The sequence below is a fragment of the Desmodus rotundus genome, chromosome 1 (assembly GCF_022682495.2).
Source record: "Desmodus rotundus isolate HL8 chromosome 1, HLdesRot8A.1, whole genome shotgun sequence".
Lineage (NCBI taxonomy): Eukaryota > Metazoa > Chordata > Mammalia > Chiroptera > Phyllostomidae > Desmodus > Desmodus rotundus.
In genome coordinates, this window is record NC_071387.1 from 100,520,893 (window position 1) to 100,534,262 (window position 13,370).

Sequence of the window (13,370 nt, forward strand, 5' to 3'; positions counted from 1 at the left end):
GATGGGGTGAACCCGGATTGGGTTGAGGCCTCCCTTGGCCTCCCCTGGCACTGCCCGGCACTGCCTGGCATCCCCATCAAGACTACTTTCTAATCTCAGATCAACATAACTAGACCACATGCACCTGCATGGTAATGTGTGCGCCACCTTCGTCCTTAAGTCCTTGTGTTCCATCTGGAGCATTCCCTTGCCTGCCGCCCTTGTCCAGTAGTCAGCACCTGTAGACAAATGACCACCAACAGGGCACTGGCTCAGTGCATTTTGGTGAATCTGTCCCATGGTTGCACTGCATCTGTTGAAGACAATGCGATGGTTTCCATTCGCTAATGTGCAAAGATTGTCAAAATACATTAAATGAAAAGAGCACGTTTACAGTACAATAGTATAATCCCATGTTTGTAAATAATAGAAATATTTAAAAAATTTTAAATAGCTGAAGGAAGATTCAAGAAATAGAGAGTAGAATTGGGGGCAGGGGGTTGTGCTTTACACTCTATGTCCTCTATATTTTTGCTTTTCAGTGAGTATTTAAACATTTTATGGCACATGAAACATAGTCCATTAATATGTTCTCGGTGTAAAGTAATAAGGCAAAACAGAAAATATAGCAAGCTGAATGTTAGAGGAAGACTTTAATGTTTTGCTCACTATTTTTATTAAAAATGTAAATAAAACCTCTTTAAATAGAATATGTTTTTACTGGTGTTTGGATTAGGAAAATAGTTTTTGAAAAGCAGATTATACTCATAGAGAAACAAATATGTCAGGTTTTCAAACAATATGTGAGGTTTTGCCAATACTGAAGGAAGCACAGCACAGACGTACTTCCAAAGTAAACACACACAGAGGTACCTATACACCGCCCCACCCCTCACACTGGAGGCATCAAATTAATGTATACACAGACTCTAACAAGAGCATAAGGTCTCCCGCTTTGAACCTCTTGGAGCTACAGAATGGATGCTAAAAAATTTAAAATATGAGTGAGATAAGCTGAAATGACTGAAAGGACATTTGCCTAGGAAAACCTTGGTTTTTGGACAGTGTCTTCATCCACAGTACCAATCCTTGCGTCTCAGCCAAACTCAGGTGTTGCATTTCTCATGGCATCCTGTAGAGGGCGCCCTCGCACTTAGTCTCTAAGGCTGCAGCTGGAAGCACAATGAACACCCCCCCACATCCATCCCCAGCCCCAAGGATGATACTCTGCAGAAGTCAGCTGCTGGGAGCAACTTTTTAAAAATCCTCACCTGAAGACACGTTCCCATTGATTTTTAGAGAGAGAGGAAGGGAGAGAGAAACATTGATGTGAGAGAGAGACATCGATCTGTTGCCTTTGTATGCGTCACCACCAGGTTGAACCTGCAATTTAGGCATATGCCCTGCCCCAGAATCAAACCAGCAAACTTCTGGTGTACCAGAGGACGTTCCAACCAACTGAGCCATGCGACCAGGGTGGAAAACCATTCTTAATTGCTGCAGAAAGTAGGAAAAAGGGATTATATTAGTCAAAGCTGCAATTGGACATAAAAGACCACAGAAAAAAAAAATTCCAAGGCTGATGTATTGGTGGAGGTATCAAAATACCAAAAACCACAACTTTGAAAGTAGAATGGATGGCAATGGCACTTCTCACTGAAGCTAACATATATTGCATATATTTACCAAGATTGTGAGTAATGTGCCATTATATGCCTTCCTAGCACAGGCTCTTGGGTCAGACTGCCTGTGTGAGAATACTGTCCCTATAGTTGACCAGTTAGTTGTATGACACTAGCTTGTGATGTACTGACCCACGTATTCGGCCTTCAAAAGGAAGAAAATTCTAATACATGCTACAACACACGTAAATAGATAAATCTTGAAAACATGCTAAGTGAAATAAGCCAGGCACAAAAGGACAAATGTCATATGATCCGACTTATGAGATACCTAAAATAGTTAAATTCATAGAGACAGAAAGTAGAATAGTTATTACTAGTGCCTGGGAGGAGAGGGTAATGGCGAGTTATTATTTAATGGCTACAGTTTCAGTTTGGGATGATGAAGAAGTTCTGGAGCCCTGGCCAGGTAGCTCAGGTGGTTAGAGTGTTGTCCTGAGAGAACAAGAATGTGGGTTCGATCCCCAGTCAAGGCACATACAAGAATCAGCCAATGAATGCATAAATAACTGGAACAACAAATCGATGTTTCTCTTTTTCCCTTCCTCTCTCTCTTAAAATCAATAAATAAAATTAAAAAGAAAAGAAAAGAAATAAAGAAAAAGGTATGCTCTGACCAGTGTGGCTTAGTTGGTTGAGCATTGTCCCAGAAAGCAAAGGGTCATCAGTTCAATTCTTGGTCAGGGCACATGTCTAGGGGGGCAACCAATTGATGTTTCTCTCTCATATCAATGCTTCTTTCCCTCTCTTTCCCTCTCCCTTCCCCCTCTCTAAAAAAAAAATTCTGGAGGTGAATGGTGGTGATGTGAATGCACTAAAATGGTAAATTTTAGGCAGGTTTTACCACCTATCAAAAACTTTAAAAATTCATGTCCTTTTGCTTCAGTTATTCTATTTCTAGGACTTTAATCTAAAGAAATTATTGATTGTACAGAAAATTGCATTAGATGTTCACTGCAGAATTGTTTGTTAAAGCAAGAGTTGGAAACACCCTTGATGTCGTCAACAGAGCAGATAGTAAGCACTGTTCTGGTGCACCCATACTATGGCATGCTGTGCAGCTGTTAGGAGAAGGAAAGACCGATGATCTTGATTCTGACAGGTTTCAATAGCACACTGTTCAGTTACTTTAAAAAAGGCCCTGGCCACTGTGACTCAGTTGGTTGGAGCATCATAACATAGCCAGAAGGTTGCAGGTTCAGTTCCCGGTTAGAGCACATGCCTGGGTTGTGGGTTTGGTCTGTGTGCGTTCGATCTCTGGTCCAGGTGCAAACAGGAGGTGACTAGTTGATGTTTCTCTGTTACATTGATGTTTATCTCTCCCCCTAAAAGCAATAAAAAATTAAACATTAAAAACCCCTGGGAAATGATGTATATATAGCATGATGTATACATATAATGAATGCACATATGTATGTAAACATATATCAGAAGGACACTGGTAGGATGGACAGCCAACTCTTGCCTATAAAAAAGACAGTAGAAGTGAATTCAGTGAGGGGGTGATGGAAAAGTTTCCTCCTTTTCTTTGTGTGCCTCTATATTCTTTGAATCTTATACAATGACTATTTATTCATGTATTACTATTGTTCTGGTTATCTATTGACGCGTAACGAACACTCCGAAATTCAGTCATGTAAAAACAATCTGTTTAGTATGCTCAGGATTTTGAGCAATTTACAGCAGGGACAAGTCATGTTTGCTCCACGAGTGGAGAATCAGCTGGGATGGCTCAAGTGTCTGGATCACTGGAATGGCTGTATTCAACTGAGCTTGTGTGTCTGGGGCCTCAGTACTGGCTGTATGCTGGTGATTCCTTGGTTCTTCTTCCCTTTGGGTCTGCTGGGACTGGAATGTCCAAAACAGCTTCTCCATGCGTACGTCTGGTGCCTGGGCTGGGATGGCTGGAACAGCTGGCGATGACTGAGCATGTTTCTCCACATGCATAGCTTGGGCTTCCTCACAGCACGGCAGACTCAAGGTAGTCAAACTTCTTAAGTGGTGGCTGGTGTTCTGAGAGCTAGCATTCCAAGAGGCCCAGCTGGAAGCTTCAAGACTTCCTATGAAGTCCTAGAAACTTACTTCCAGTTCATTCTGGTGCCTAAGCAGGTCACAAAGGCCAGCCTACGTTCAGGGGAAGAGGATCAGACAACCCCTCTCAATAAGAGAAGTAATGAAGGCATTGCAGCCATTTTCAATACTATTTACGTCACACTTAAATATTAAAAATAAAGATTTTTTAAAAGGGAATGCAGCCTGACCTATGATTTATAGTAACCTTCATTGAAACAGAGTGCACCACTTTCATTTCTTTCACCAGTTGTTACAAATGTACAACCTTTTTGAAATTCTCTACCAGGCCTGTTGCTTCCAAGTTTCTTATTCTGTTCCTCAAATTAATGTCTATATCAGTGGTTCTCAATTTTGGGTGCACATTAGAAACATCTGAGGAGCTTCGGAAAATCCTGACGCCCAGACCAAATGCATCAGAATCTCTAGGGGGTGGTATCTAGGTGCTACGGTCTGCATGTTTGTGTCCCCTCAAAATTCATAGGTTGAAATACTAATTCTTGAAGTGATGGTATTAGGAGGTGGAGACTTTGGGAATTGCTTTGTCGTGAGGGTGGAGCCCTCATTAATGGTATTAATCCTCTTACAAGAGACCCCACAGAGCTCCCTGGACCTGTCCACGACGTGAGGACACAGAGGTAGGCAGTGTGCATCCTCCTGTAAGACGGCACTTCCTAACCACACTGGCACTCTGGTCTCGGAATTTCAGTAACCAGAACTGTGCAAAACAAACATTTGTGGTTTCCACGCTACTAAGGCTGTGGTGTTTTCTTATAGCAGCCCTAATAGACTAAGATACTAGGCATCAGCATATTTGAAAGCTCCCGAGGTGATTCCAGTGTGCATGAGGCTGAGGACCAATGGTTTAGTTTGTTGAGTAAACTGTTCTAGCACCAGTTCTCATTACAGGGAGAAAAAAAATCCCCCCATCTCAGTTGTTAAAACAATCAGATTTTAGGGCTGCTAAAATTGACTGTAAGTGCTAAGGAAATGCCAAGAGGTAAGCTCTCCTTCCCACCCCATTTCACATCTTTATGGGGAACTTGAGAGAGTACGCAGGGAGTCAGGCGTAAGACTGAGCATTAGTCACTTCTGAGATTATTCAGTGCAGATCACTAGGGTACAAATGAGAGTGGATTTCAGGACAGGCCCTTCTTTCATAATTAAAGATGATAAAGTTTCCTGAAGAACGCTTAAGGATGGTTTTTCAAGAATGTGAAGGTGACTGCAGGTGCAGGAGGGAAAATCATAAAGTCTCTCAATCCCCACCATACTGTGAGCCCCTTAGGATGAGATTCGTCAGTCTATTCCCTGATTTCAGTCTAGACAACAACCTCATCACACTGTGAAAGAATCCATGGAGTCCTGCCTAGTGTGGCTTAGTTGGTTGGAACATCATCCTGTAACCAAAGAGTTGTGGGTTCGATTCCTGGTCCAGGCACATACCTAGGTTGTGGGTTCGATCCTCCATTCGGGTGCATATGAAAGGCAACCAATCAATGTTTCTCTCTTGAATTGAAGTTTCTCTCTCTCCCTTCCTCTCTTTCTAAAAAGCAATGAAAAAAAAAATGTCCTTGGGTGAGGATTTAAAAAAAAAAGAATCCATGAAGATTATGAAAGATCACAATTGCAAAAATCTTTTTTAAAGTATATTTTATTGATTATGCTATTACAGTTTTTCCAATTTTTTTCTCCCCTTTATCCACTGTCTACCCTACACCCCCCGCCCCACTATCCAGCATCTCCCCCGCTTTAGTTCAACCCATGGACATGAGTCCATGGGTTGTACATATAAGTTCTTTGACATCTCTATTTCCTATACTGTTCTTAAGATCACAGTTGCAAAAGTCTTAATGTGACCGCTGCAGGTTTCTCTGCTTTCAAGAAGACAAACTATAGCATCTTAGGGAAGACCATCTAAGTTAGAGAAAGGGTCATCCCATTCTGTCCTAGGTCTTTTAACCTACTGTTTTACTGCCAGCATTAATAGCTAAGCAGGTATTAACACCTGCTTTATAAAATCCATAGAATAGGGTTTTTTAAAAAATTTTTAACAGATAAGAGGAAGTAAAAAATAAAGCCCAGGGAGGCAGAATGGGAAGCAACCCAAACTCCTCTATCTTACTTCCTTTTCACACAAGCATGAAGGATGCTTCAAAACATATAAAAGTACTTGAGAGGTTCAAGACTATTTTAGACTTGTCCTACAAACAGAGGCCTTGTTTTCTAGAGCCTTTAGGATGCTTAAACAAGTTGTATCAAATATAAGTCTACAATAAAGCCTAAATAGCCCTGGCCAGGTAGTTCATTTGGTTAGAGCATTGTCCCAATACACCAAGGTTGTGGGTTTGATCTCCAGTCAAGGCACATCCAAGAAGCAACCAATAAATGCATAAGTAAGCAGAACAACAAATTTATGTTTCTCTCTCTCTCTCCCCCTTCCTCTTTCTGAAAAAAAATCAATAAAAATTAAAAAATTTTAAAAATAAAGCCTAAATGAACTTTCAAAGTAGAAATAGAATGAATCTCATTTTCTAATCAACACAGTTTAAAAATTTAGGAAATTTTCTTGACCAGATGAACCAATTGTTGACCAACTCTTGGCTAAAAAATGAAATAAATTATCCCCTGGCTGGTGTAGCTCAGTGGATTGAGCGCGGGCTGCGAAGCAAAGGGTCGCCAGTTTGATTCCCAGTCAGGGCACATGCCTGGGTTGCAGGGCAGGTTCCCAGTATGGGGCGCATGAGAGGCAACCATACATTGATATTTCTCTCCTTCTCTTCCCCTCTCTCTAAAAAATGAATAAATAAAATCTTTTTAAAAAGTACTAAAAAATAGTAGTAGTAGTAGTAGTACTAAAAAAAGTGAAATAAGTTAAAAACTTCAATTACAAACTATTTTGAAATCATCAATAAGGAAAATACTCTAGGAACTTCAGGCCAGTATGGAGTCATAGGTAGATACACTTTGTTTCCTCACACAACCAAAAGAAGGACAACAGCAATATAAAAAAATTAAAAAAAAAACAACCAGAACTGCCAGAAAATTGAACTGTATGGAAGTTCGACATCCAAGGAGTTAAAGAAGAAACATTCATCAAGACTGGTAGGAGGGGCAGAAACAGGCAGCCAGGGCTGAGAGGACATGGCGGTGGCTGGTAGTCCCATATTTGAGTGTAGATAAACTGGGATGAAAAACTGGAGAGCAAGACAGACCTCACGACCCAGGGTTCCATCGCAGGAAGAGAAAGCCTCCAAATCTCTGGCTGTAAAAACCTGTGGGGGTTGTGGTGGCAGGAGAAATTCCCAAACTCAGAGGAGGAGAGTTTGTTGGAGAGACCCACAGGGTCCTAGAACATACACAAACCCACCCACCTGGGATTCAGCACCAGAATGGCCCCAATTTGCTTGTGAGTAGTGGCGGAAATGACTGAAAGCTGGCTGAGAGCTGAGCAAGTGGCATTGTTCCCTCTAGGACCCCCTCCCCCACAACGCAGCAATGTGGGTTGCCCCACCCTGGTGAATACCTCAGGCTCTGCCCTTTACAACATAACAGGTGCACTGAGACAAAGAAATATGGCCTGAATGAAAGAACAGATCAAAATTTGAGAAAAACAACTACGCAATAAGGAGATAGCCAACCTATCAGATGCACAGTTGAAAACACTGGTAATCAGGATGCTCACAGAACTGGTTGAGTATGGTCACAAAATGGAGGAAAAAGTGAAGTCTATGAAAAGTGAAATAAAGGAAAATGTTCAGGGAACCAACAGTGACAGGAAGGAAACCAGGACTCAAATCAATGGTTTGGACCAGAAGGAAGAAATAAACATTCAACCAAAACAGAATGAAGAAACAGGAATTCAAAAAAATGAGGAGAGGCTTAGGAACCTATGGGACAACTTTATGTGTTCCAACACCCAAATCATAGGGGTGCCAGAAGGAGAAGAGAAAGAGCAAGAAATTGAAAACTTATTTGAACAAATAATGAAGGAGAACTTCCCCAATCTGGTGAAGGAAATAGACTTCCAGGAAGTCCAGGAAGCTCAGAGAGTCCCAAAGAAGTTGGACCCAAGGAAGCATACACCAGGGCACATCATAATTACATTATCTAAGATTAAAGATGAGGAGAGAATCTTAAAAGCAGCAAGAGAAAAGGAGACAGTAACCTACAAAGGAGTTCCCATCAAACTATCAGCAGATTTCTCAAAAGAAACCTTATAGGCAAGAAGTAGCTGGAAACAAGTATTCAAAGAGATGAGAAGCAAGAACCTACATCCAAGATTACTGTATCCAGAAAAGGTATTTAGAATGGAAGGGCAGATAAAGTGCTTCCCAGATAAAGTCAAGTTAAAGGAGTTCATCATCACCAAGCCCTTATTATATGATATGTTAAAGGAACTTACCCAAGAAAAAGAAGATCAAAACTATGAACAGTAAAATGACAACAAATTCACAACTATCAACAACTGAACCTAAAACAAAAACAAACAAACAAAGCAAACAACTAGAACAGGAACAGAATCACAGAAATGGAGATCACATGGAGGGTTATCAGTGGGAGGGGGAGGGAGGAGAATGGGGGAAAAGGTACAGAGAATAAGAAGCATAAATGGTAGGTACAAAATAGAGAGGGGGAGGTTAATAATAGTATAGGAAATGGAGAAGCCAAAGAACTTCTATGTACAACCCATGAACATGAACTCATTCTGAGGGAGATTGGTGGGAGGGGAGGTGCAGCATGGAGGGGAATAAAAGGGAGAAAATAATGGGACAACTGTCATAGCATAATCAATAAAATATACTTAAAAACCATTCTATATAAAAATTAGGGAATATAATCAAAGCTATACTTACAGGAAGTCTCAGCCTCAAATGCTTGTATCATTTAAAAAGAAATACTAGAAATAAAATACACTGATGTTTATTGAAAGTTTATTTTGTATAGAACCTGTATTTAAATAGATTTCACTTAGTCTTTATAATACTTAGGAGGGGAGCACTCTTTTTTTTTTGCCTGTAAAAGACTGAGTATCTTTTCAAAATACTGTCTAAGTAGGCATATCCTTTGCAACGTTCTATGCCCTTCATTTCCAAGAGCTAGTTTACATTTCTTTTTTAAAAAGATTTTATTTATTTATTAGTAGAGGGGAAGGGAGGGAGTAAGACAGGGAGAGAAATGTGAATACATGGCTGCCTCCCAGGCATCCCCCCACTGGGGACCTGGCCTGCAACCCAGGCATGTGCTCTGACTGGGAATTGAACCAGCGACCCCTTGCTTCACAGGCCAGCACTCAATCCAGTGAGTCACAACAGCCAGGGCTATTTTACATTTCTTGAGTCAATGTTACAAACAGTTTTTAATGTTTAAAATGTACAGGGCACTTTGAAGAATGAAGATATTAATGATAGATGATCTCTACTTTGTAAAACTCATCATGTGTGATGTTGATGTGTGCATATTGTGAGGGCAGAGGTGGCCACAGGTCATCATATGATTGCAACCAATCCTCCTAGCTAAGGTGAAATGTTAAGTGCTAAAAATGAGGTCTAAACAAAGCATCTGGAGGCCCAGAAGAACGTGATTCTGACTTGGGTTGGGGGAGGAATCAACCACAGTGCTTGTTGCCACAGTTCAGGGCTTGCATCATGAAGATCTTTGTTTGCTATTTTGTTTTGCTTTGATTCCTGCTCTCAGAGTAGTTTTTCAGAGGTGGAACTGCTTGATCAAAGAGGAGAAACATTTTAGGATTCTTCAAACACACTGTCAAATTGCTTTCCATAAACTGTAGTGCATTCATAGGGTCTCTCCCCAGTATGGAGACACTGATGTCTGTAAAGGTCTGAGAAGGAAGCTTTTCCCAAAGCCAGGTCACTTAAAAGTTTCCTTTTCTGAATGAACCCCCTGGTGCTCAGTAAGTGTAACATTGACAGGTCCTGAGCTTCCTCTGTTCTCTTTTTACAGAGTGGTTATGATGATCTATAAGATTTGCTAAATCTGGGAATTTCCACATTGATTTTTTAAACATTTCTAGTGTTTGCTTGTTTTTGGTAAAACAGAACCATGGAGAGTGTTCCCTCTAAAGGAACAATGAGTGGATGATGAGTTCCCAGTTTTTTCTACTTCTATTTTATCTCCTGATCTCAAAACTCGACAGAAGAAATACAAACTGAACATGTTACCTTGTTCCAAGGAGAAAAAAAAAAGAGTTGTATTAAACCAGTAATGGGATGATGGAAACACCTATGTGGATTCCAAAGCTTTTCCTCCAATTAAGGCTAAATTTTTGTTTTCTTTCTTTCTTCATATCCAGTGGACACTCACCTATTTTGAAGTCAAATATTTGTTTCATTTCTTTCAAGTCCTGCAATCCCTTCACCCATGTCCTATCTCTATGCTTCACAGGGAAGTCAGGCCAGGCTGTGGTACTGGATATCCTGGTCATAAAAAAGACTGGAAGCATGATATTTGGGTCATGACTGGTTTTTCCTGAGTTCAGGCTGATTTCTGAGGCAGACAACCTCTCTATTTCCCTCTCAGGATTATTTCACCTGGAGCCTCTGTCAGGCGGTTTTTCAATATTCGAACAAAACTAAAATGAGGGGAAAGTTCCTTTTGTGCTCAATTCAAAGCTCTTGTCCTATAGAAAAGGAGTAAATTAATTATGTTAAAGTAATGCAATAAATTAGTTTTACATTATCTTTTTGATAAAAGAATTATCTAAGTTAGGTTATTGAGTTCCAAGGAAGAGAGAGAGGTAAAAGTGGGAGTTTTGGAACTATGTCCTGGATTGATTTCAGTTACGAGATTTTCAAAGAAAAATTGGTATCTGAACTAGGTTGGTTGGTGACCAGCAAAATCCATCTTTATATTTTCTTTTAGCTGAAGTCTAGGAGTGGATTATCTTGAAATTAACCAAAACAACCACCTAACACTGTTTCTGACAATCTAAAGACAACTAGTACAATTTTCTCTAGCTGAATTTCCCTCCATGCCCTACTGTTCCTTCCCTCACTGAAACCAGTTCTGGTTTGCACTCTTTGTTTTTTATCCTCACCAGAGGGCTCTTTATTTTTCAGAGAGAGAGAGAGAGAGAGAGGGACAGAGGTAGACAGATAGATAGATATTGATTGTTGTGATAGAAACACTTATCAGTTGCCCTCTCCTATGCACCAGGACCAGGGACTGAACTCTGACCCAGAACCTGGGTATATGCTCCAACCAGGGACTGAACCCACGACCCTTCAGTTAGGGGATGATGCTCCAACCAACTGAGCCACACCAGCCAGGGAAGGTTTGCACTGTTTTTATGTGTCCCTTCTTTTCCCTCCTCTCCTCTCACAAAGTTTAGTGGTCTGCAATAACATATGGGTTTGTAAACAGTGAGATCCACATAGAGAAAAATGTTTAAATATCAACATTGACAGACACTATTAGCAAGTTAGTTTGGTTAATGTTAATGTGAAGGAAAATTTAAATTCCAAAACATCTTATCAAAATGTAGGAAATAGAGCAAAATGCCTTATTGTATATTTTCATAGAGGAAAGGCAATAATTTCAGATGAAAAAAATAAAACTCATTTCAAATGAAATGCCACTTACAGTCACTATTTTGTTTGTGATTGGATTTGAAAGCTAAGAGTGGGATCAAAGAGTAATGTGGCGCATTTAAAAATAAACCCTTAGCCAAAGATCACAGGAAAGCTGTAGGCATACTGGGAAGAAACCAAAACTGAGGAAAGAAGTAAATAGCAGAGGCTTAGGGTGGCAGAAACCTAGAGGCGGGAATATCCTAAAGTGAGCAACTTTTCAGAAAGACAGGAGCGGCTCATTTGTCTGCTCCTATGCCAAATAGAATAGACTTGAAAGTCTTAACACTAGATGTCATGAAATGTCAATCTGAAAACCGCTGAGTGCAAGGGAATATATGACCTAGGTTAAGGATTCAAATCAGCTCTAGAGACAGAATCTAATACTCATGAGAACTAAGAGAAGGAGTAACAGGGATTCTTTATCTGAGATTCAAGTTTGTTTTTCTCTGTAACAGTCAAGGAGCCATCTACAACTGAGGACAAGAAAGTATAAGAAAGTAGATCAACAGTGGTTACGAGGCATACTCAAATCCCTTTAACTTACTTTTCACCAAAGCCCTAAAGTAGTGGCTTGCAATATTTTTGGTGGTTTTGAGAACTTGATGATAGCATCCTAGAAAATACACATACATGTGCAATTTTGCATGAAGTATAAAAAGACTCTAAGTCTATCCACGTGACCCTCTAGAACTTCATTGATCAATATGGTAGCCACAAGGTAGCATGTAGCAACACTAGCTTCATTTTACGTGCTCAATAGCCAACACTACATAAATTCTATTGGGCAGTGCTACTCTAGAATTTCATGGACCCTAGGTAACTTCTGCCCCAAATAAACCCCTATAGATCTGCTGGCTTGTAACCCCACTTCAAAATACCAGCTATTTTCTGTCTGAATATAGATGAGCCTCAAAGGCAATGGAATATTAACAGTAATTTTGAGTAACTATGACAATCTATCTAGCTTTAAGTACCCATTAATAACCTAAAATCAAAAGGAACTTACATAGCAAATGATTCATCCTTCATTCTTTCCATGTCAAGGTATGTGTAGTTTTGCGAACATTCCCATACACATCCTGCAATAATAATCCAAGTTGCTTTTCTATGAGACAGGATCAGGGTTCAGGAATTTGCTGTGCATTAATAACAGCTAATATTTATTGAGTTCACACTAAGTGCTAGGTACTGTTCTAAGAATCCTACAGGTTAGCTCATTTAATCCTCATTATAAAGTGGGTATAGAATTAGTCCTTTAAAACAGATGAGGGTACTGAGATTTGGGGCTTAACAAGACTTAATAACTTGTCTGAGACGACATAGTAAATGCAAGAGAACTGATTATAAGATTAGTATCTAGTCTCCTGAAATATAGATATCTGCAACATGACAATGGTCTTAGAGAAGTTGGAGGTCACAAAGTTTTCTGAAATGGACCTACATCGGCCAGGGCCCTGTGAAGCCTCTGGATCTGCATTTGCCACAACAGCTTGTGGACTTGACTTTTTCCTTGGAGTGGAACAAGAAAAAAAACACCCAAACAAACTCAGGACTTTTTCTCTTAACACCCTTTGCTACATGGTAGTCTGAACTTCAGCGACAGATTAGCTGTGTGATCCTGAGCAAGTGACTTCACTGACACTTCGTATTGTTATCTGTAACACGGGCATGATAATAGTGTGTACTTCTTACAATCCTGTGTGTTGTGAGGCTCTGGCTGCATGTAAGCAGGCGCTCAATAAACAATGCTGGTTGTCACGATTCACCCCTATGACTCTTCTGTATCGTGAGCCCATGGGCCTGGCCATTGCTGGAGGGAATGGAGAAACTGGGCGATCTTTAGCCGTGGACACCCACATCACAGCTGGGCCACCCACCCCTCAACAGCACAAAGCACCCAACTGCGCAGTCAGGAAACCAACTCTCTGGGTTTGCTTCCATTTACTTCTCACGAGGCAAGTTCATGGCCGAGCCAGGAGGAAGATGAATAAGATTCCGGGCCCGCAGGGCTGGAAGAATGAAGTACACGTCGCAGGCAAGTTTAAAA

At 40.5% G+C, this 13,370-nt stretch overlaps 1 long non-coding RNA gene across 1 annotated transcript; it reads right to left on the reverse strand.

Annotated features, from left to right (window-relative positions):
* Positions 1-1,166: 1,166 nt before the first annotated feature.
* Positions 1,167-12,515, reverse strand: LOC128781402 (uncharacterized). Its single transcript, XR_008427373.1, has 3 exons — positions 12,330-12,515; positions 5,178-5,277; positions 1,167-2,986 (listed from the first exon to the last, which is right to left on the reverse strand). It is a non-coding gene; the product is annotated as an uncharacterized lncRNA (long non-coding RNA).
* Positions 12,516-13,370: the final 855 nt, after the last annotated feature.